At 40.0% G+C, this 24,728-nt stretch overlaps 1 long non-coding RNA gene across 1 annotated transcript; it reads left to right on the top strand.

The window, feature by feature from the left end:
* Positions 1 to 5,783: 5,783 nt before the first annotated feature.
* Positions 5,784 to 10,737, top strand: LOC148124752 (uncharacterized). Its single transcript, XR_015745023.1, has 3 exons — positions 5,784 to 5,960; positions 6,696 to 6,959; positions 9,607 to 10,737. It is a non-coding gene; the product is annotated as an uncharacterized LOC148124752 (long non-coding RNA).
* Positions 10,738 to 24,728: the final 13,991 nt, after the last annotated feature.

The raw sequence follows: 24,728 nt of genomic DNA, 5'->3' as shown, positions 1-24,728 counted from the left end.
TTGTTCCACTGGTTGATTTCTCTCTCTCTCTCTGTCATCTATCTCTCTATGTCATTATCTGTCTCTCTGTCTGTCTGCCTATCTTCCCTCTCCCTCTCCCTCTTATCTATTTATCTATGTCTCTCTGTCTGTCTAGCAACTATCTATCTAGAAGCCACTAATCTCCAAGGTCTTTGGGGACCTTGTACAAATAAGATTTTAATCTGAGTTTAGTTCTGAGATTTGCTGACTTTCTTTCTCTGTCTGCAAGCCTACCTCATCTGGTTGTTGTGAGGATATGCCAAATAGAAGGCCTTGCATCCTGAGACTGTGTCTTGTCAACAAAAGCCAGCATTCTCATGGGGGTCTTGGGAATTGTAGTCTGAGGCACCTGCAAAGCATTGGATTGTTGCAGAGAAACAAGATAAGTTTGTGAAAATTTATCAAACTGGATGGTGGCAGTTTATGGGATTGCCACGGAGGAGGGGGTGATGATAAAAATAAAAAATATTTACGAACAGATCTCTTGGGAACAGATCTTTACTTTCAGATTTCTCTAGATCATATATATGATGATAGGGAGCATAAGTGTGTTTTGAGCAGTTGAAGTAGGTACAATAAACAAGGGGTTTAAATCCCAGCAGCTCAGCTTGAATGGGATTTTCTGTGACTGTCCACAGGGAGGGAGTCAAAGAAGCAAAGATGTCTACTGCAGCTCAACAACTGAAGCCCTTCCCCTTTGGATATCTATTGCGGTGCACATGAAATGGGGGGTGGGATGGAGCTCCAATGGCTCTGCTCTTCCCCCATCTTCACTTTTTAAACAACCTCCCCGCATACCTGCAGGCACCTCTGTGGTTGCTCATCTGGTCAGAGTGCGTGGTGTCACCCAGATTTCAAAATCTGAAGGAAGATTGAGAGCTGATTTGTAGAAGAACCCTGCCTTTTCCCCAGAGAACTCAAGATGGGGCCCATGGCTTCTTCACCACTTTTTATCCACCTAGGAACCATGGATGGATGGATGGATGGATGGATGGATACTGTAGGTAAAGAAAGATTATACACAAGAGATAGATAGATAGATAGATAGATAGATAGATAGATAGATAGATAGATAGATAGATAGACAGACAGACAGACAGATAGGCAGGCAGATGGATGACAGGTAAGGGTGTGTGTGTGTGTGTGTGTGTGTGTGTGTGTATGTGTGTGAGAGAGGGGAGGTGGGGGGGTGTTATTATATTCCATCCCAAATATTATGCTATAGAACAATGAAGGACTGAATTTCATCAAGGAAAAAGAAGGACAAAACAGAAAACAATTGAAAAAGGAATTTTATTTATTTATAAATATATTTACTTATAGATGTGGCATTCAACATCATGTTGGCAAGTCAATAAAATGCATCTTCCTCTCTCTGGCAAAGTTTCCTAAACTGTGTAGAACTGGTGGCCTTTTCTTTTTTCCATACCATTCTTCCCTTTTGTGGCCCTCAAATCTATAAAATAGAACGTCATCATTATTGCAGGGCAGGTTTAAAAATAACCACCAACCGAATGAACCTATCCATGTCATTCTGGGAAAAGAGAAATTGCCTAATGTGTGAGATCTCACTTCCATTTCTCCACAGATCAGTGCCTGGGTGTTATATTAGCTTTGTTGCAACACCTCCCAGGAAAGACAAAAGAAGGCGATGTCAATTTTCCACTCTCCAACCATGCTTTCCACAACACAGTTGCCAACTTTGCGTGCCTACAGTGAAAACAGGGCAACAATTATTCATTTAGAAAATTTGCATTGCTAGTTTACTTTTACAGGATAATCCTAGGTGACTTATGGCAACTTTCCATAAAAACAAAAAAAACATACATATAAATCTCCGAGGACAAGCTGAACAAGGACAAGAGGGCGGGGATGTCTAGAGAAGGTTCTCTTCTTAGACCCCAACATTTGGACTTATTTAACCAATGGGGTATGAAATATGTGCTCCCTGCTTGCCCAAGAGGGATGGGTCAATGAAGTCAGGATGAGATGGTAACCTGATCCCATGACATCAATAATAGAGTCGGAAGGGACTTTCTAGTCCACCCCTGCTCAGGCAGGAGATAAATTATTGTCCAATCTCTTCTTAAAAACTTCCAGTCTTGGAGCATCCACAACTTCTGAAGTTCCACTGTTGCAATGCAACTTTTCTAAATTCTCTCCATGGGAAGTTTCTCCTCAATTCCAGGTTGCTTCTCTCCTTGATTAGTTTCTATCCATTGTTTCTTGCCTTCACCTGCTTTGGAGAATAGGTTGGCCCCTTCCTCTTCTTTGTGGCAGCTCCTAAAATATTGGAAGACTGCTAACATGTCGCCCCTAGTTCTTATTTTCACTAGACTAGACATACCCAATGCCTGCAACCATTCTTCATAATGTTTTAGCCTTCAGTTCTCTAATTATCTTTGTTGCTCTTTTCTGCACTCAATTTTATAATATGGTGACCAAAATTGGACCAGGATTCTAAGTGTGGTTACTAAGGCTCCATAAAGTGGTGCTAGTGAGGTACTTTAGTGGCGGTAACCAACATCCTGAACTGGACTCACAAACACACTAGCACCCAACCTAGCACACATTGCAGAAATGCTACATATGCAACTCTAGAATCACCCCAAACTGTAAATAACTGCTAGAACAGCGGTCACCAACTGGTGGGCCGCGGCCCACTGATGGTCCGTGAGAAAATTTTGGTGGGCTGCAGAGAAATCTCACCCCCAGAGCACCCCCCTCCAAAGCAATTAATCCAGGCTTTGCAGAAACACAAGGCTGCGCCTCCCACATGGCCCGCTGGAACCCTCCCCACCCACTCACTCCTTACCCGGTAAAACTTGTCTGCTAAATTGCTATTTTTCCTTTTTCAGACCATCATCTGTTCTGCAATGCTGGGAGATTTAGATTAGCTAGGAAGCAGGAAATGGTTGGATTGCTTTCTAGCTAAGCGCAGCTGAACCTCCCTTAGGACTGAAGGTTTGCTTGCAAGCAAATTCAGTGCAGACTCACAGCAAGCAAATTTGAGAGACTGAGCTAGCCGATGGCAGATAGATTGATCATTGAATGATTCTGTGAGCAACTCAGTCTGCCTGCTTTGCCTGATTGTGGATAAAAGTTGCTTTTTAAAATAAAAAAATCAATATTTACATACATGGTATGTTGTGAGATAATTTTGTGAGTTTGCTTGCTAGCAAATTTTATGTGAGAGACTGAGATAGCCAATGGCAGATAGATAGATTTCTGAATGAATCTGTGATTCTGTGAGCAACTCAATCTGCCTGCCTGCTTTGCCTGATTTTGGGTAAAAATTGCTCTTTTTTATTAAAAAAATCAATATTTATATAAATATTTATGATATTTACATACAAGCCCAGCTAGTCACATGACCACTGAGCCACACCCACAAATTAGGCCATGCCCACAGAACCAATTAGTGGTCCCTGGGATCTAAAATTATGAGATTGGTGGTCCCTGAGGTCCAAAAGGTTGGCGACCCCTGTACTAGAAAATAAGGCCCGAGGGCTCTATTTTCATGGGGAGAAATGTAAAATTTGATCACTGGTTGAATTAGTCAAGTCTCCTCCATCAGTACATTAAAAGCAGAGAAGCAGTAGAGGAAAGCATGGCTCAAAACTTCCTGGAAAATCACATTTTCCAGTGGGTGGTTAACAAATCCAGTTGTGCATTCACACTACCTGGTAAGCTTAGTTAATGTCAACCACAGCTAGCTTTGTTTGGTTTGGGTTGCACACAGTCTTGCACAAACTCAGATCATTTGTTATGTTTCTGGGCAAAAATACTCAACACAGTAAGCCAGTGGAGGATGCTGTGTGTGCAGTTTAGATGCACAGGTGGGTGCAATTTGAGGGCTCTTTTTTGCAAATACCCAGCTTTGTGGCCAGTGCTAAAAACTGGAACTGACTTAATTCTGATGCAACTTGCAGCTATCTTTTATTTGTTTACGTTAAGTGTGTCTTTTACACAAGGAGAATTCAAATGTTTCTCCACCTGTTCAAAGTCCTATAGAGGTAGTCTCTAACTTAGCACCATGACTGAGCCCAACATGTCGGTTGCTAAGCAGGACATTTGTTAAGTGACTTTTGCCCCATTTTCCTTGCCACTGTTGTTCAGTGGATTCCTGCAGTTGTTAAGTTGGTAACATGGCTGTTAAATGAAACTGGCTTCCCCATGGGCTTTGCCTGTCAGAAGGTTGTAAAAGGGGATCATGTGATCCCAGGACACTGCGACCGTCATAACTATGAGATCGTTTTCAAGGGTCTGAATTTTGATGACATGGCCATGGGGTTGCTGCAACAGTTGTCAATGTGAAAAATGGACATAAGTCAGTTTTTTCGTGCTGGTTAATTTCAATCAGTCACTAAACCAACTATATTGTAAGTCAAGGACTATCTGTACTAGTCCTCCCCCCTCAGGACTGTGCCACTTCTCCCTGTAGAGGAGCAATTAATGCAAAACAAAAAACAAAAAAAGGAGAGGGGAGTTGGTGTGTCATGTAACAATTCCGCTTCAGACCTGGGCATCCAGCCTATTATAATAAAACTCTGAGTAAATAATTTCTAGGAGAGTGACTTCTTCAGATTTAATTTTATTGTCAATATGGGTGAGTCCAGAACAGAAGTGGTATTCAGCAGGGTTTTTTTTTTCTTTTTGTAAATTTTATTGGTTTTTAAAAACAAACATAAACAAACAAAACATAAAAACATCAAACTTTCTTCCATAGGTATACAAGCAGTGTGCCGGTTGGTTTACAAATTTTTTTGTGCATCCACTTCATAGTCTTCAGTTACAGTTACATTGCATAATAGCTCATATTATCAATCAAAAATTGAATACCCTAGTATCATTATTAATCAATCATTTGATTAATCAATCATTTTATTCATTCATATTTTATGAGATAACCATAATTTACTTAGTTTATTTTATAACAATTCATATTATCCTCCCAAATCTATCCTAAAAACATTTTTAGATATAATAAAAAAGTACATCTTTATATATTTATTATTTTCTAAAAATCTACATATTTCATTATTGTACTTTATCATCTAACCATTGATAGAAAAGGTCCCAAATTTTATAAAATTGTTTATCCTCTTGTTCTCTAATTTCAAATGTCAATCTACTCATTTCAGCACATATGGTTGAGTCCACAACAGAAGTGGTATTCAGCAGGGTTTTTTTTTTGAAACAAATTTTATTAATTTTAAAGACAAACAAAACATCATTAAACATTGAAAACATAAAACCTCTTTCCATTGTAAATCTTTACAAGGCAGGTAAAACATTATTTTATATTGCATACTTCTAATTTATCCCATATCCATATAGACACATAAATATAACACATTTCTCATTATTTTTCTTTACTCTTATTCAATTACATTTCTTTTCTATATTTATCTACTATATAGTCATCATATTTATATTTCCCTCTGACTTGTTTACAATTATTCTCATCTGACATTCCTCCGAGATTTTATTAATTCTCAATCAAACATACACACACAAAACACAAAAACATAAAACTTCTTTTAGAAAGTAGCTTGGCCCCAGATTACCTCTCTTCGTATGGACTTCAGTTAAATTCATGCTCTTCTTATATACCATTACCTATCTTATTTGCCATTCTATATCTTCTATATAACTCCTCCCCGCTTTTCAATCTTCTTAATTCTATTTTATATATTTCAGCTTACTTTAAATCAATATACTTATATCTTCTGTCCATTCTTTTCCGGAAGTGGTATTCAGCAGGTTTTGACCAGCTCTGGAGAACCGGTAGCGGAAATTTTGAGTAGTTTGGAGAACCGGCCAATCCCACCTCTGACTGGCCCCGCCAACCCATCTATTCTCTGCCTCTTGAGTCCCAGCTGATCGGCTGGGTCTTCTTTGGTTGCCCTGCACAGGAGAACGGAGCTGGAAAACAGGTCAGTGAGGAGGAGAGGGAAGGGGGGGGTTGCAGGAAGCTTCCTCCAGGAGTGGGGAGGGAATGGAGATTTTACAGTATTTCTACAGTATTTTACCGCCATGCCCACTAAGCCACGCCCACAGAACCAGTAGTTAAAAAAAAATGAATCCCATCACTGGTCCAGAAGTAACTTTGTGGGCTTAGAAGCAGGCAGACTACAGCCTGGAAATGGCCTGAAGCTGACTCAACCGTATGCAGAAACCTTCCAATATAGTGATTTGAGAGTATTTTGTCCCATGGATGAGCACGAAAAACTGGGACCAAACTGCACATGATCAAATATATTGCTACCTATTGTTAAATGGAGCATTGGTCAGTGTACCAATAGAAGAGAATATTTGCAATTCAGGGTTGAACCTCTCTCAGGGTGTGGGGTTTTTGGAGAGGAGGAGAAGCAGAGGAGAAAGAGAAAAGGACTGGGGTGGGTGGGGGGGCTTGGTGCTCTCTGAGCTTGGTTGTTTTTCTTGCAGATGTTTCATTAACAAATTAGATGATATCAGGAATGCTAGAAGGGTGGGGGGTTTCCAGAGTGGAGGGAGAAGAAGAACTGCAGGTTTTTTTTTCTTGCAGACATTTCATTACCCAACTGGTAACATTATCAGTGCTGGAAAGGTGTGGGGTTTCTGACAGCCCAAGACAGAGAGCAGCAAAGGCCCCACAAGAGCGGACGTGTAATCTGCTTCTTTCAATTCAGGAGGAAGAAATTGAAATTGGCAAACACAGGGATAAAACTCAAGAGGAGAACTTGAGCAATACCCTTCACTGGATTGGCATGCCTGAGTAATTCCTGCCTGCGTGTTTGGCATCACCACAGGCATGGCGGTGGCTTCTCTTCAAAGTTGTGCTTTTATACTGTATTATGCAAAGGGGCGTTGTTATCACAGCTATTAATCAAGATTTCCCGTCCTGGTGTGCCATTCTTTTAGAACAGTGGATTTCCTTGCTGGGAGTTTGAAGGGTAGGTGTGAACACAATGAAACAATGCAACTTTGATGAACAAGGAAACAAACATGAAATGAATGATACGGTGTTTGACGATGGTAGTGTCTGAAATTCATTGGTAGAGACAACTGGGGAAGGACGACACTGAAACCAGAACGAGGAGGAGCCAATCTTATTGCAAAAGAGGCTCGGTGTGATTTGCTGATATTTTCTTAAGGACAAATCTTGTGGGAATGCTGGCCTTAACCATGGCTACAATAAATCTGGAAAGGACACTCAGTACCACCAGAAGCCCCTCTGCCCATCCCAGCAAAATGAGAAAGTGCAAAGTTCCAATGAAAGTTCCAATGCAAATTGGCTGAGAGAAATTGACTGAAGAAGACCAAAGTCTTTATCTTGGACGTGGTGCTTGGTCTTCCAGAGCTGAGTCAGGACTCCTACAGCTGCTGTCAAGGCTTCCTCCTAGGCAGTGGTGGGATTCAGCCAGTTCGCACCACTTCAGGAGAACCAGTTGTTAAATTGCTGAGCAGTGAAGTGAAGTGGTGAAGTGAACCACTAGTGAAGTGGTTGTTGGAAGAAATGATTAGGGCAGAGAACCGGTGGTGAAATTATTTGAATCCCACCACTGCTCATAGGTAGGTAGGTAGGTAACTAGATAGGTAGGAGGAGAGGGAGAGAAAGAGAGAGGGAGAGAGAGAGAGAGAGAGCAAAGAGAAGCAGAAATAGCAAGTTAGAGAAACAGATAAAGAGAAAGAGAGAAAGATAAACAGAGAGAGAGAAAGACAGAAGTAGAGAGACAGAGCAAGAGGGATAAAGAGAGATGAAGACAAACACACACACACAGAGAGAGAGACAGATAGATAGACAGACACACAGAGAGAGAGACAGAGACCAAGAGAAATAGATAAAGTGAGAAAGAGAAATAAAGACAGACACATAGAGAGAGAGACAGAGAGCAAGAGAGAAAGAGAAACAGAGAAAAAGAGAGATGGACAGATTATTAATTGATTAGTCTACCTGTCCTATCAATAAAATAATCTAATTCCAGGATAAAATAGATTTAAAAAAAATAAAGCAATATAATACACATGTGGTACATACAAAGCATCAACATTCAGGATGCCCCACCCAATTCTGTTCACATGACCACGGGCACATTGTGACGGTTACGTGTGCAAGGACAGGCCATAAGTCACTTTTTTCAGTATCATTGTAACTTTAAACAGTTAATAAGTGAATGGTTGTAAGTCAAGGATTGCCTGTAGAGAAATGGATGAAAAATATATGATTTGATCCAGGGGTGGGATTCTACCAGTTTGCACCTATTTGCTAGAACTGGTTGTTAACCTTCTAAGCAGTTCGGAGAACCGGTTGTTAGAAGAAATTACTGGCCTAATCCTGTAAGGAAGGCAGGAAGGAAACATTCTGGTGTTGCTCACAGAAACTGCCTCTCCGTTAACCCTTATTACATTCTTGGCGGGACTAGACTTCCTCTCTCAGGAACGTCTCTGGAGTTTTTTTTCCCCTTTGAATGGAGTGACCATTCAAAGTTACAATGGCACTGAAAAAAGTGACATGACTATTTTTCACACTTACGACTGTTGCAGCATCCCCACAGTCATGAGAGGCCAGGCGATGAGATGCGTGCCTCGATGTGAGTGATATTGAGTTGGCCATCCCCAGCCAATAACATGGCCACCAAGCCATGTCCACCAGTCACATGACCACCAAGCCACACCCACCAACTAAGCCATGCCCACAGAACCGGTTGTTAAAAATTTGAATCCCACCCCTGATTTGATCTTATGTGCTAACTGGAAGCCCAAAAAGAAGGAGCTAATTTTGGGGTGGCTTTACAAGTGGGTTTCACTGTAAATTCTACCTCACTTTACAATAACTGCATTGTAGGGGCTTACAATAAATTAATTAAATTAAATTAGGCTAATTAATTAATTAAATTAGATTAAAGAGAGTCACAGCAAATCTGGAAGAGGGAAAATATGCCACTGGGTTAGGCACTCTTTAATTATAATGATTAACAATGAATTAATTATCATACTCAATCCCCAATCAGGATGATTATGAAGTATATTTATATTAATCAACTTCTAACTATTAAATTATTGTTGATAATGCACTTAATAATAAGTTGCTTGCTGGAGATTCAAAACCTGTCAAAGCTGACATCATATTTTATTTTAACCACACATTTATTTATATGGTATCTTTATTTTTTGTAACAAAGCAATCTTTCATCTTTAAATTAGAAACATTTTAAAAAATTTAAAATGCAAACCAAGGAGGAAAAATAAATGTCAAAGCTGATATAAAAAGGGCTGTTACTTAACTTTAATGAAATAAACACTACGATTGTATTTGTTTACTCAGAGAAGAGTCAATATGGATTATTTCCAAACTGGTGTGCAAATCAGCAAATCAGCACTGGCTGAGCTTCTTTTATGAATATTTGGGGTCTGTGATCTCATTCCATTATTTTCTCTCTTTCTGATTTGTTTATATGACCTGCATACATCTCCTCAACTCCACGAAACCTCTTGCATTTATAATATCATATTTGCACCATTCACACTTGCAGGAAGTGAATTGTAGTTTGTTGGTTTTGCAACTGAAGCTAAAATATATTTTCCTCCTTTTTGCTCCAGCATCAAATTTGCATCATGAATATATTAATGTAGACTTAAAATTACTTGAAGGTTATAAGGAGAGTAGAGAGTCGAAGAAATCATTAGAAGAAAAACTTCCCGTGGATGAAGAATAGTAATTTTTAAAATGACTATGTTGCCTTGCCTGATGGCTTAGATTTCCCCATCAGCAAGCATGGGAAGATAGGAATTACAGGACAAGATAGAGGTAAAATGGAAGGTTGGAGAAGGGTCAAATTTTCAAAACTGTTTAAGAATTGTCTAATATCATATGACTAACACTTTGTTGTTTGTCTTATGATTTATGTTGATTACTTTTATTTAGTATAAATAAAGTATGATTATCAGTATGATCGTATGACTATCACCTTCTGTTTGTATCTTATAATTTATGATGATTGTATTTTATGATTATGATAATGATTTATCACTTGTTGCTTGTATATGCACTGAGAGCTTCTGCACCCAAGACAAATTCCTTGTGTATCCAATCACAGTTGGCCAATAAAAAATTCTACTCTACTCTTCTCTTCTCTACCCTACTCTACTCTACTCTTACTCTACTCTACTCTATTCTACTCTTACTCTATTCTATTCTATTCTATTCTATTCTATTCTATTCTATTCTATTCTACTCTACTCTACTCTACTCTACTTTACTCTAAATCAAATCAAATCAAATGTTTATTGTCAATACACAACATGTGTACAGTGAAATTGAAATGAGCCTCCCTTATTTCAGCTCCCCCAAAACACAACATATATCTCAATAACTCAATAAATGAAAGAAATAGAATCCCTAAACCCGAATAAGTAATAACTAACACACTTTCCCATATACCTATACGTATGTAACATGATATTACACTGGTATGAACATGTTGCACATTCGCTGGCCCCGCAAGTCTATCATATTAAACCTAATTGTGGTGTGTGTGTTTTTCAAGATGGCGGCACAGAATTTGGGGACTCAGTTGTGGTTGTAAGTTGAGGACTACCTATACTTCACTTCTTGCAATGACTTGGAACACATTGTGATTTGTACTCTAAAAAATTATCTCATTCTATATAAACCTGTTTAAGAATTTATTCTGTGTTTGAGGTTGTTCTTTCTGTCTTCCTTTAGCAAAGGAATATGAAAGAGACCTCTTGTTTTTAGAGTAAAATAATTATTTTTTCCCCTTTTTATTTTTATCACTGTTCATCTTGATGCATGATGCTGTTTTGACATAATGGTTATACAATATTAATTAAAAGTAATTGAAATATAGCCAACACACAGCAAGGTCCCCCAAAGTGGTCCTTTGGGAACTGTCCAAGATGTTGATCTTATTGTTTTTGCTACTATTATTATTCATAATGCTATTAGTTAAAGTAGTATTTATTAAATTGTTTTCATATAATAAATGCTTGGAGGGTGTCTATGAACAATCTGAAACTTCGTGAAGATGTTGATAAGCTGAACTGTTTTGGGACCCCTTGACTTAGATTATTAGAAATAATCAGGAATAGAATAGAATAGAATAGAATAGAATAGAATAGAATAGAATAGAATAGAATAGAATAGAAAAAAGCTCAGAGCCAATTCTGTTGCTAAGTGAAACAGTTGTTAACTGAGTTCTGTCCCATTTTACAACCTTTTTGCCGCAGTTGTTAAATGAATCATTGCAATTGTTAAGTTAGTAACATGGTTGTTAAGTGAATCTGGCTTCCCCATTGACTTTGCTTGTCAGAAGGCTGCAAAGGGGGATCAGAGGACCCCGGGAGATTGAAATCATCATAAATATATATGCCAGTCACTAAATGAATGGCTGTTAATCAAGGACTGCCTGTCCAGTAAAGAAAAAGCCCACTTTAAATGCCTATGAATCCATAAGGCACGTTCGTTGTGCATCTCAAACACATTCTGCATACCTTTTAAAAAATAAGCTCAGTCAAGCATTTAAAATCCAAGCATCTCTTCTGCATTTTCAAAATTAAAAGTCTAAGGCAGTGAAAAACTTTGGGAGCAGAAACCTGTCCTGGAAAGGAGCCAATAAATCAGGTGGGATTTATAATCATTGATACTTGTTTAGTTTGACCCCTGGAAGGAAGGACAGCTGGCTGGCTGACAATGTGAACAAGAGCCGTTCCCTCCAGGGCAGTAAAGATGAAGGATGATAAGAGAATTAATAATCGAAGTTTAATAAATGGAGGTTAATAAATATGAATATTGCAACATTTGCTCGCAAGTCCCGACCTGTTTATTCCAACACCTGTGCTTTATGGCAAAGATTAATTCATATAATTTTTCTTTCCCTTCTCAGAAAAGTTTGAAATTGTTCAGTGCTTCTACTTTACGTTCTAGTGCTGACCTGAAATGTTTGCTCTGTGATTCCTTTTACGTGACTACAAAAGGGTTGAGGGAAGGCTTACCTCTTTCCTGGAAAACGGATGACATAGACTCCCGGGCTGGGGTTTCACAAGAAAAAGAAAGGAAGGGGAAAAAAAACAAAAAACAGCTTGTTAGCCGGTTTCCCGAGATGGAGACATTGGTTTTTTTTTGAAATAGTAGAAAATGCTTGTAGCTCAGATTTTAGACTTTGGCAGTTTAGAGTTTGGTCTCCAAGCGTTTCAGTTTAGTTTCTAAACTTTACTTTACCAAACTAGGTAACATCATCAGCAGGATTTTCTGGTCTTACTCTCCTAAACAACGGTTTCTTCTTCGATATGGAACCGTAACCTTGTCAAAAATTTCTACCTGGAAAGTTGGTGTTTAACACTGCCACTAGCAATGGCTTCCCCCCCACACACACACCCGCACCCCCCCCCCCAAATTTTGAAGAAGTTTCGGAGTGATGAGCAGAGAAATCCAAAAAAGGTACAAGCACAATTTTGCTAGTAGAAGGAAATCAAGGGTTTGACCTGCACTTGATCTTTTTTTTTTTTGTAAATTTTATTTGAGTTTTCACAAAGAGAAAAAAAATACAAATAAAACATCTTTTTTGAAAGCAGCATAATCCCGGGTTACATTTCTTCGTACAGACACAAATTCAGGTTCATGCTCATTTTTATATTCTATTCCATATCTTATTACTATTTTACATTTTCTGCATAGCTTCTCCCCTCTTTTAATTTCCTCGATTTTATTGTATTTATTTCCTCTCAATTCAAATCATTGTATTTATATTTTTTGTCTGTCCTGTTTCAATTATCTATTATCTTTTCTCATTAAACAAAATTTATCCTGTAGTTACTGATTGGAGTATGACGCCTTTATATCTTTTCCCTAAAGTTGTAATGTTCAATATAATACATAACTTTCATTTGGATTCTGCTTGGTACATTCTTAAAATACACACTGTATTCTTAAAAAAAAGAAAAATATATAAATGTATATAATTAAAACAACATTCCATTCCAATTCAATTCTATCATTAATATTAATATTCATTAAGGTCTTAACATCTAACATTGCTTTTCAATTAAATATCATATTTCTATGGGAACAATTATAAGCTTTCCATAGTTAATCCCCCCCCCTTCACTTATATTTTATAAAACATTAACTAATTAAATGTTCCCGTTCCTTCCTAATTCAATTTTCTCATTTATTTTATTTCACTTATTTTATTCACAAACATTTCACTAAATTACACTATTTTATCCCTCATTTTAATCATACGTTGTTTCCAATTTTCTAAAGGTATTTCTATTACTAATATAACAATGCAATCTTATGTACCTTTACAGAATCCCTTTTTCAGTTAGATTTTCACCCATTATCTCTAAATAGGTCCTGTTTCTCTATATCTTGCCCCGGTCCTTTGTAACTTCTTTTCCTTTCCTTCTTCCCTCTCTTCTTCTCTCTCCCCTTTTTTACCCCCTTGTCTCTCTACCTCTATTTCTCTCTTCTGTATTCCCCTTTTCTGTTGCTTTCCAGTATTATACTCATTTTTTGAATTATTTTTCTTTTCTTTGGTTGTTTTTTTAAGTCTTAAATTCTCCATTCTCTTTCCCCCCCTTTTCCTTTTTCCTCCCCACATAGAATTGCTTGTTCATGAAAGATGGCTTCTTCTTTGTCCCAGTCTTCTTGTTTTGCAGTTGTTTCTTGTTGTTTCTCATAGTTCCAAATCTCCATTTCTAAGAATTGAAAAACGAAGCCAAAAGAACCCTTCCCTTCTTGTGCATCTTCTTTGTACTTTTTAAGTTCCATTTTCAATTCATCCAGAAGTGGTGCCATTGTATAAATTTTTAAACAACCACCCGATTGATTTTAGTCATTCAAATATAATAACCAAAAATCCAAAGATCACCAAATAATCCAAATACACGCAAGCTGTTTCTGCACTTGATCTTGATTGTCTATGGAGACTCTCCATCCATGAATGGTCATGCCAGTCTCTGAAAGCGAAAGCAAAGGGCGTGTGAAAGGAAGATGTTCTCTTAAAGGGGGCAAAGGTATGGGGGGGGTGGTCTTCTCATCAATGCTGCTCCAGTAGCAATGTTTCTCTCTGCTCAGTCACAGCCAATTTGGCATAGTGGTTAGGTTACCAAGCTAGAATTGGGTTTGTGAAAAGAAGGACAAGAGATGACATGATAGCAGGGTTCCAATATTGGAAGGGTTACCACAAAGAAGAAGTGGCGGGGAGGTTCAACCTATTTTCCAAAGCCCCTGAAGTCAGGACAAGAAACAATGGATGGAAACTAATCAAGGAGAGAAGCAACCTAGAACTAAGGAGGAATTCCCCGATCGTGAGAACAGTTAACCAGTCTTACAGCATGCCTTCAGAAGTTGTGGGTGCTTCATCACTAGAGCCTTTTCAGAAGACACTTGACCACCACTTGTCTGTGTGGTATAGGGACTCCTCCTTGACCAAGGGTTTGGACAAAAGACCTCCAAGGTCCCTTGCAACTCTGTTATTCTGCCAAAGATCAATGGAAGAATTTTAAGCTTTGATGAAGGCACAATACAAAATATAGGGTAGGAAGACTGATCATCTCCTTGGAATTTAGCAAATATTTTACTGATCATTTTTTCCTAAAAAGTTAAATTTAAAACCCAAAATCCACAGAGGACAGATAACTGTGATTCCAACATGAGTTCTCTGATGCACATCCCTAATCCTGACTAGCTTTTTTTCCCATTTTTATCCTAAAGTCCCTGAGCTCTTCTGCCTGCTGCTCCAGAGGGAGAGAGAGAAAGAAACATAGAAGCATGATGTAAATGTGTGGAAGAGGCAAAGGGATGAGTCAGACCTGAGAGGGAAGAATTTTCAGTTCTCTGGAAATTGCTCATTCATTAATTTTTGATAAACATTAACTATTTTTCAGAGTTTTTTTTTCCTAACGACACAAAAAGTTAATAAACATCTCCAATTCATATTTTGCTCAGCAATGCTTCATGATTTGGTAAATTTTCACAGGGAAATGTTTCACGTCTCTGAATGGCAAAGTCCCCATTTATCACGAGGCATCCCTGTCTAAAAGCCAGCAGAGAAACAGATGGTTCCCATTGCTGAAAATGCAGGGGGAGGTGGAAATGCCAATCAGGTTAGAGCAGGGATCTCCAAGCATGGTGACTTTAAGACCTGTGGACTTTAACTGCCAGAATTCCCCAGCCAGTCATGCTTTCTGGGGAATTCTGGGAATTGACATCCACAATTCTTAAAGTAGCTATGTTTGGAGACCCCTGGGTTAAAGCAATAGTACCTTTTTCCAAGGGGGCCGCAAGAGATCACTGCAGTGTCACCTGTGTAAAGCATGGGTGTCAAACTAAAGGCCTGGGTGACCCATGAGTCCATCCTGGAAATAATAAAGGACCAGCCCGTGGTGCCTCTGCCAGAGAAAACAGAGCTCACGAGGGCAGCATACGTGCCCCCCGAGCTCCGTTTTCACCGGCAGAAGGTTGCAGGAGGCCATCCCAGCTGAAAATGGAGCTTAGGAGCCCGTTTTCACGGGCAGGGTGCTCAGGCCACCACAGGTGCACCTCAACACAAGTGACATCATAATGGCCACGCCCACCCCGACCTCCCAAGGTCAAACACAAACCTGATGCAGCTCTCAGTGAAATCAAGTTTGACACCCCTGGCGTGAAGCAACCTGGGCACTCTGAGACTTGCAATCGATAGCATGTGAAAATTTGGGGACCAGAATGCCTCTAAAAAAAGAAACATAGCATGTGAAAGTTTGGGGGTCAAATGCATCCCTGTTGTACTGGGGGCCATTAGAACCCCCCCCCCTCTCTATTTGGGGTTAGAAAGCTTTTCTTGAACATTACATCTCACTTTGAGGTGCGGTTGAATTCAGCTCTGGATCAGACGGAGTCATTTCCTATCAATATTAACTTTTTGCAGTTCCCTTCATATCCTCTCATCTGGGATATGGAATCTTTAATGCCATTGTAAAGTCAAAAACAGCTACCTAGAATGGAGACTCCAATTCGTGGATGTGTTTCTCAATCAAATGATGTAACTCCAGGATGTGGTCCACCGATGAATGCCTGGTTCGAAACCTCTTCTGTTCTCTGAGCAGGTCTTTGGTTTTAATCCACTCAGTCCTCTTCTGTATGTTTAGCGCACAATTTCTTTACCAAACTGAAAGGTTGATGGATCTCTCCTTAGCCAGACCCTTTCCCTTGCTTTCTTTCTATGCAAAGTTTTCCCCTTGTCCGGTTGTATTCATGGGCCGAGGGAGCCAATGTTGTCTGAAGACACTTCCATGGTCATGTGACCAGCATGGCTATATGCTGAGGCGCAAGGAATACTGTTACCTTCCCACCAAAGTGGTACCCATTTGTCTATTCACATTTGCATGCTTTCAAATTGCTGGGTGGGTAAGAAGCTGAGGCAAGTAATGGGAGCTCAGCCTGTCATGCACTGTTTGGATCTCAAAACTGGGTTGTCAGCTTTCCAGCTGACACTCTCAGTCTCTTTAACCACTGAGCCATCATAATTAGCGACAGAAATTTTGGGTTCAATTGTGGCCGAAAGTCAAGGGCTACTTGTACAAATCTCCAGACACTTGAGTTAGGGAGATCCCTTTTGAGTCTCTACCTCCACCCGCTATGCAGCTGTGGGCTATGCTGTCTCTTATCTGACCATTCCCTGGCAGCATCTCTTTGCCCCATTTCTCAAGATCAAACTCACATATAATTACTGTCCCCAGTCTTTAGAGTTATGTCCCGTTCAATCAGTATACATGAAGAGAGAGACAAGAACAGATGCTCACCATGCAAAATTTGGATAGGATAGGATCGTACAGGACAGGATAGCACAGCATAGCAATAGCAATAGCAATAGCCCTTAGACTTATATACCGCTTCACAGTGCTTTACAGCCCTCTCTAAGCAGTTTACAGAGTCAGCATATTGCCCCCAACAATCTGGGTCCTCATTTTACCCACCTCAGAAGGATGGATAAAAGAAGGGAAGGGAAGGGAAGAGAACGGAAGGGAAGGGAAGGGAAGGGAACGGAACAGAACAGAACAGAATAGAATAGCATAGAATAGAACAGAATAGAATAGCAGAGAGGGAAGGTACCTTGGAGGTCTTCTAGTCCAACCCCCTGCTTAAGCAGGAAACCCTATACCATTTCAGACAAATAGTTATCCAATCTCTTCTTTAAAACTTCAAGTGTTGGAGCATTCATAACTTCTGGAGGCAAGGAGTTTCACTGATTAATTGTTCTGTCAGCAAATTCCTCCTTAGTTCTAGGTTGCTTCTCTCCTTGATTGGTTTCCACCCATGGCTTCTTGTCCTGCCTTCTGGGGCTTTGGAGAATAGGTTGACTCGCTCTTCTTTGTGGCAGCCTCTGAGATATTGGAAGGCTGCTCTCATGTCTCCCCTAGTCCTTCTTTTCATCAGACTAGACATGCCCAATTCCAGCAACTGTTCTTTATATGTTTTAGCCTCCAGTCCCCCAACCTTTGCTGCTTTTGCTTGCGCTCCTTCTAGAGTTTCAACCTCTTGGTTACATCGTGGCGACCAAAACTGGATGCAGGATTCCAAGTGTGGCCTTACCAAATCATTACAAATCATTACAAAGTGGTCTGAACAGCTCACGTGGTCTTGATTCTCTCCCTCTTTTTATGCAGCCTAGAACTGTGTTGGCTTTTTTTGGCAGTTGGAGCATACGGCCGGCTCATATTTAAATGGTTGTCCACTACTATTTTTTATATAGTTTAATTATGCATAGATACTTTGAAAACAGTGTAGTGTCTGGGTGCATTTCATTTTACAGAAAAATGACAAATGTTCTGATAATAGTAGTAGTGAAAATTGTAATTATAATAATAATGTTAACTTATTTATGATCATAATCATACTAGCTCATCTTTTACTTATACATAGCAATAATCCTTCTAATTTCTACCTCTTATCTAACCACTAGTAAAACATATCCCATGTTGAGTAATATTCTGTACCTGTTTTATCTTTTATTTTTAATGTCAATCTATCCATCTCTGCACAGTCTAATATTTTCCAAATTATATTTTCATTTGGGGGGGGGGTGTCCTCATTTTTCCAATGTTGTGCAAATACAATTCTTGCTGCTTTCAACACATGAAGTACTAAATATGCAGTTCCTTTGTTGTAGCTTTCTGATAGTATTCCTAACAAGAATATTTCTGGCTTTAGATCTATATGTTGCTTAATTGGCTAGTCTACTGAGGAGAAGGACCAGGGGAGACAGGATAGCATCTTCCAATATTTGAGGGGCTACCATGAAGAGGAGGCTATTTTCCAAAGCACCTGAAGGCCAGGCAAGGAACAATGGATGGAAGCTGACCAAGGAGAGATTCAACCTGGAAATAGGGAGAACAATCAACCGATGGAACAGAAGTTGCCTTCAGAAGTTGTGGGAGCTTCATCCCTGGTGGCTTTCAAGAAGAGACTGGACTCCCATTTGTCAGAAACGGTGTGGGGTCACCCACTTGGGTGGGAGGTTGGACTAGATGACCTACAAGATCCCTTCCAACTCTGTTATTCTAATTCTTCTTTAGAGAAAAGTAACTTTTACACTTAGGCAATGGCACCATGGAGAAAAATAAAGGTTTACCCTTAGGCAAGGAAAACCAATCATACAAGTACAGATTAGATGAAACCTGGTTCAAAAGCAGCAACTGTGAGCAGAAGCAAGCGGTAGAATGGGTTGCCTCCAAAGGTTTTGGGCGCTTCATTACTGGAGGCTTTTAAGAAGAAATTGGGCAGCCACTTTTCTGAGGTGGCATAGGTCTCCTGCTTGACCAAGAGGTTGGACTAGAAGACTGGGAGCTTCATCACTCGAGACTTTCGAGAAGAGATTGGACTGCTGTTTGTCAGAAATGGTGTAGGGTTGTTCAGAGTATTGCAGCATAAATTCAGTGCCAGAAAAGTAAACACTGATGGTGGAGGCTTCATTTAACTTCTTTATAAATACATGAAGTAAATTTTACAATACCAGGTGTAGATTTCTCCAACATGGAGCAAACTCAAACAGAAGCAGACATGTTACAGGTTCAGAGTAGAGCTCTAGTTCTCAGTAATCAAGCAAGCTAGTTTCTCTTTCAATAGACAGACTCAGAGCTTAACATAGCTGCAGAGCTTAATATAGAGCCACACCTAGGCTACTTCTAGTTTCAGTTTCCAAACAGTCCTCATTGGCTGACTTAGTTGCTATACCTATTCACTGGCTGACCTTGTTACCATGCTCTATTCCAGTTCATGAATATACTCTGACACTCCTCCTTTCATAACTGGAATAGACATAAATTCAATTACCCTTAATATTCTTCAGATACCTGTATTTGAAGACCCACTTGCATCCTACAGCTTTCATTTCCTTGTCCATGGCTTCTTTCCACTTTACTTGTTCAATTTTAGGTAATGCTAATGCTTCCTTATAGTTCCTTGGCTCAAACCATACATTACACACTTTAACTTCACTCGCAGAATACCTGTCAGGTGGAATCCCCTTGTTCCATCGCTCTGACCTGCGTGGCACTGACTGCTCCTGTGTGTCAACACTCTCTTGCTTCATATCTTGTCCAGCTTCTCCTCCCTGAATGCTGACACTGTCACTAAGTAAGTTACTACCACTAAGTGAGCTACCATCACTAAATGGATCACCATCACGAACTGAATCATTCCACAAATTTGCATCAATTCTGTTCCAATTTTGCTCTGCAATGTTTGCAGACCTTGAAAACACTATTCTTGTGCTCCCATCACTAAAGCGATAACTCTCTGAGCCCGGCTCATAGTCCACAAACCTGAGCTTTCTAGTCTTTGGTTGCCCCTTTCTTCTAATTGCTTTTGGAATACGCACCCATACATTGCTTCCAAACACCCTTAAATGTGCTCTAGATAGTTTTCTCCCCATACTGCATATGGAGTATCATTAATAGAGGAACTCTACAACCTCTTAACTAAATAATTAGCAGTCAATATGGCTTCACCCCAATATGACCTGCTTAGACCAGAATCCTCTAGCAGTGAGTCCTTCATGGTTTGCAAGACCTTGAGTGCAATCTGAAAACATTTAGAGCAGGAGTGTCGAACTCAAGGCCCGTGGGCTGGATGCGGCCTGCAGGGTGCTTCCATTTGGCCTGCAGGGCCAGCCTGGCAATATCAAAAGACCAGGCCGTTTTTGGCTAGCAGAGGGTTGCTTGAGCCTGGGGAGGCTGAAAACGGACTGCATTGGACCGGATTATAATGATGTGGCCTCAAGTAAGTGCCTGATCTGGATAGAAAACAAGCAACATCCTATGTTAATACTACAGTTTCATGCCAGATTTTACATACTGTAGATCCATTTAATGTACAATCAATAATCTATGATTGACAGCCATTTCTATTTACTATCTTGGAAATTTACCTCTGCTGTTAGATCCTGTATTATCATGTTATTTATGTTATTGTATTTTATTATTAGTTGAATAATAAAAATACAATAGTATAAATAGCTTTTCTGCCTGGAAAAGCACTTTACTATTAAACAATGGGGTATAAATTTAGAAATAAAAAGTTTAGTGAAGTATGATGAATAAGTAAGATTCAGATTGTTATATAAGGGTTTCATTGAAAAACTGTTGGAGGCTTTAAAGTCACCCTTGAAAATGGCCCTAAAATTGAAAAGGCATGTTACCCAGTAGATAGGAATGGAAGAAGAAAACCAGATAGATGTATCTCTTGCACAATCAGTTTACAGAAACAGGGTTCATCATAGTTCTCACACAGTCAGTATAAAATATAATAGCAAAAATACCCAGTGCAATAGTAAAATGAAGAAGAGATTGAAGCCGATTAGCCTGCTCAAAGAGGGAGCCACATTTAGGAAGAGAGAACAAAAGGCAAAACATAAGTAAGTTGGAATCCTTACCTTGTCAATGAGGCTTGTTCTTAAATCCCAGCAGTTGTGGAAATTCTATGGAGCAATAGCCATGGGCAAAGCACTTAGACATATACCGCTTCACAGACCTTTTTACAACCCTCTCTAAATGATTTTACAGAGTCAGCCTCTTGCCCCCAACAATCTGGGTCCTCTTTTTACCAACCTCGGAGGGATGGAAGGCTGAATCAAGCTTGAGTGAGCCTGGTGAGATTCGAACTGCCAAATTGCCGGCAGCTGGCAGTTAGCAGAAGGAGCCTGCAGTACTGCAGTCTAACCACTGCACCACTGAGAACAGCTTCTTACTTGCTTCAATAAGTCACTGCACAAGATGGGTGGTTACATAAATATAATAAATAAACATTACTTATCAGCTGTTCAGCGGTGTCCATGAAGGAGAGGGGCAGAAGGAGATGAAAAAAATAACACTTTAAAAAAAGTCATGGCTATGACTGCGTGATTGCAACATGTAAAGCAGGACCAGGGATTGGGCAGTTGTGGTCATCCTCTTTATTCCCCCCCCCCAATTAATTGTTACATTAATTGAAATAATTAATATATTATTTATTAATACAATAAGTCTAATAAGATGCAAATAATACGTTATATTAGCTGGGTACAGTGGATATAGACGGTGTTAACCAAAGATTGTTAACATTATGACGAGCTAGATAACTATTCTATGTCCCACTTTCTGAACTGGATTTTTTTTTACCTCCTTTGCAGAAAGGAGAGATTTTTTTAAGGCAAGAGATCCCTTCCAGAGCTGCTGTAGCACCTCCCTAAGAGGAGCTAACTGCAAGTTAACAAGCTCAGCTCTGTGACCTTAATTAGTTAATTAGCCCCCCTCAGCCATAGCTGCTGTTTGAAATTTGCAAGACCCTTAATCAGTTATGTGCTGAAGGCTTTATTCTGCTTCCTAAAGGGCTCCCTGTGAGCACACTAGGGAAACAGCCAGTGCCGGCACATTTGTCAGGCCCAAAACCACATGGCTCTTCTTCTAAGATGAGTTCTTATTGTTTCACACCTAGAGATCAATTCTTGCTAGACTGGAAACTGTACGATTTCCATCTATGACCATGATGGCAAACCTATGGCACGTGTGCCACAGGTGGCACGCAGAGCCATTTGTGCCGGCATGCGAGCTGCAGGCAAACTTACCTCACTGGGCATGCACATGCCTCACAGCTGATTTTTGACCGGTTTGAGGCCTTTTTCGGCCTCCCAAAGGCTTGAGGAAGGCTTCTGCAGGATTTGCAGGCCAAACACTAGCCCCATTTCGTCACTTTCTGTTTTCCAAAAATACCGGAAGTGACTAAACGGGGCTAGTTTTCAGCCTGCAAAGCCTTTCTCAAGCCTTTGGGAGGCCGAAAAAGGCCGAAAAAGGCCTCAAACCAGCTGAAAATCAGCTGTGAGGTAAAGAGGTGGCGGGGGTGAGTGGGTGGGGACTACGTATGTATGCGTAGGGGGCATGGGGGGGCATGCATTGCCTTCTGGGTGCTAGCACATGAGTGCAAGTGTGCAAGTGCGCACACAATTTTTGGCACAGGAGCCCCAAAAGGTTAGCCACCATTGATCTATGATATACTCTGGGAATCAGGGGTGGGATTCTACTAGTTTGGATGTTACATTTTCATTTGGTTCACCAAACCAGTATTTGAACCAACCAGCTGGCCCCACCCACCCCTCCCTCCCAGGACTCTCCAGGTAGCCCATTTTTTTATGCAGGTAAGTGCCGGGTCCAAGCGGAGGCTCTGGGAAGTGGGGGGGAAACGGGCCTTCCAGAAGTCCGGAAATGGGCCTGTTTCCAGCTTCCGCAGGGGCTCCAGAGCCTGGGGGAGTCCATTATCGCTGTCCCAGAGGCTCGAGGGAAACCTCTGGACCCTTGGGAAGGCGAAAAACAGCCAAACCAGTAGTTCCGGTGTGCCACGTCCACCATGGCCACGCCCACCCAGCAACTGGGCAGCGAACCAGTTGCTGGGATTTTTGAATCCCACCCCTACTGGGAACTAATAGGGAGAGTTTGTCTTCATCCTCTTTCTCTCACACATGATCTCTGGACTGAGATGCCTCTTACTCCTCTGCAAAGTCCCTTCTGGAGATCCACCTCCTCGCTACATTCCATCACAGCCTTGCTTTCGACGTGAATCCCCCACTATGTGCCTGCTTAGTCTCTTGTAATCCCTTCCTCTCCAATGAATGCAAATATAAACATGAATTCTCATCTTGCTAATTATCTCAATATTGGGGTGAGCATTCCAAAGGGTGGGGGGTACTAAAAAAAAAAAAATGGCCTAATTTGCCCTTTATTTCTGGCTTAATTGTGAGTTGAATTCTGGGAACCTTCCCCTCCATTTGGGCTGGCATTGTAAATATATTCAGAGTCAATTTCTAAATAAATCTTTTTCAAGATGTATTGTTCTACTGACGTTTCCCTTAATGTTCGTGTTCTTTGGAACCCATCCTGCAAATTCTAAATTAAGCCTAGATGCACAAATTAATGGGAGATTAAAGATAAAGAAGAAAACGTTTATATCAATAGCAACATCTTTATTTTTTGATACATTCCCCCCGCCCCCTGGATGTCCCATGGCTATTCCTAGATTTCTTGTGAACCTCCCTGAATGGTTCATTCCTGTCTGTGGGAATGAAGCCTGATCAGCCCTTTTTGTCATTTGCAAAATCTTCATCTCCTTTTCCTCATCCTTCCTTCTCTTTTTTCCTTCTTCTCTTCCTCCTCCTTCTGCTCCATCTCCTCCTCCTTCTCCTTCTGTGCCTCCAAGTCACTCCAGTACCCTCAAGTTATCATTATCATGAAGAGATATCTGCTGAGGAAGGTCATACTCCACTTTCTAGGGCCAAAAAAGAAAAAGGAAAGGAAAAATAATGAATTAATCCATTTTTTCCCTATTAAAGACATAATTGATCATTGACTCACCAATAGGTTATGTTGCTATAGTCCCTGCAATTGCTGCTAAAGAAAATCAGTAGAATCCTAGCCAATTGTTTGATTGATTGCAAATTTCTATTCTACTGTCTATATCTTCTGACTGCAGTGGGACCCAAATGCAATAAAAATATTTTTAGCATTTATGCTACAAATTCTACTGAAGTCACTAGATCAATACTACCAATGCTTTACATGTGTCCAAAGAAACAACCAATAAACCACCACTGTAACTCTCTATTGATCTTATCTTAGAAGAAGACAGACCTCAAACAACTGTGTCTAAAAACAATTATACAGATTTGAGAGAGCAAAAAAAAAACCTGTTTTTTTCAGGGCGGGATTGTTCTTCCTGGTTTTGCAATACATCAGATTCATTTCTTGCAAATATTTCATGCCTCAGGCCTAGATGAAAACATTTCATGGAAAATGCACTTGTTCTTTTTACTGGCTGAATTGATATACCCTATTTATGGCAGTGTGATAGAAGTTAATTTAACAGGATAGGAATAAGGACAGAGTAAATAAAATAAGAAAACAAAATAAGAAAACAAAACACAGAACATGGCCATAAATGCAGAGCAACAAAATATGTTATAGACTCAAAAGGAGCCATTTAAAAATGGAAGGTTCCCTCTCTTGGGTTCTTTCTCTGTTTCTCTGTTTCCCCCATATGTGTTCTAACAAATAATGATATGTGAGCCTCAGAGCATCTTAAGACTAACATGTAGTTCTTCCTGTCTCAGTTTTAGGATTATAGGATTGAGACTATCCCTGATTTCATTCTAATGCTGCTTCGATTTTGACTTAAATCTCATAAAAACCTG

The sequence above is a fragment of the Pseudonaja textilis genome, chromosome 12 (genome assembly GCF_049901715.1).
Source record: "Pseudonaja textilis isolate UNSWEBS1 chromosome 12, rPseTex1.2, whole genome shotgun sequence".
In the NCBI taxonomy this organism is placed as follows: domain Eukaryota; kingdom Metazoa; phylum Chordata; class Lepidosauria; order Squamata; family Elapidae; genus Pseudonaja; species Pseudonaja textilis.
This window is presented reverse-complemented; position numbering and strand designations above follow the sequence as displayed.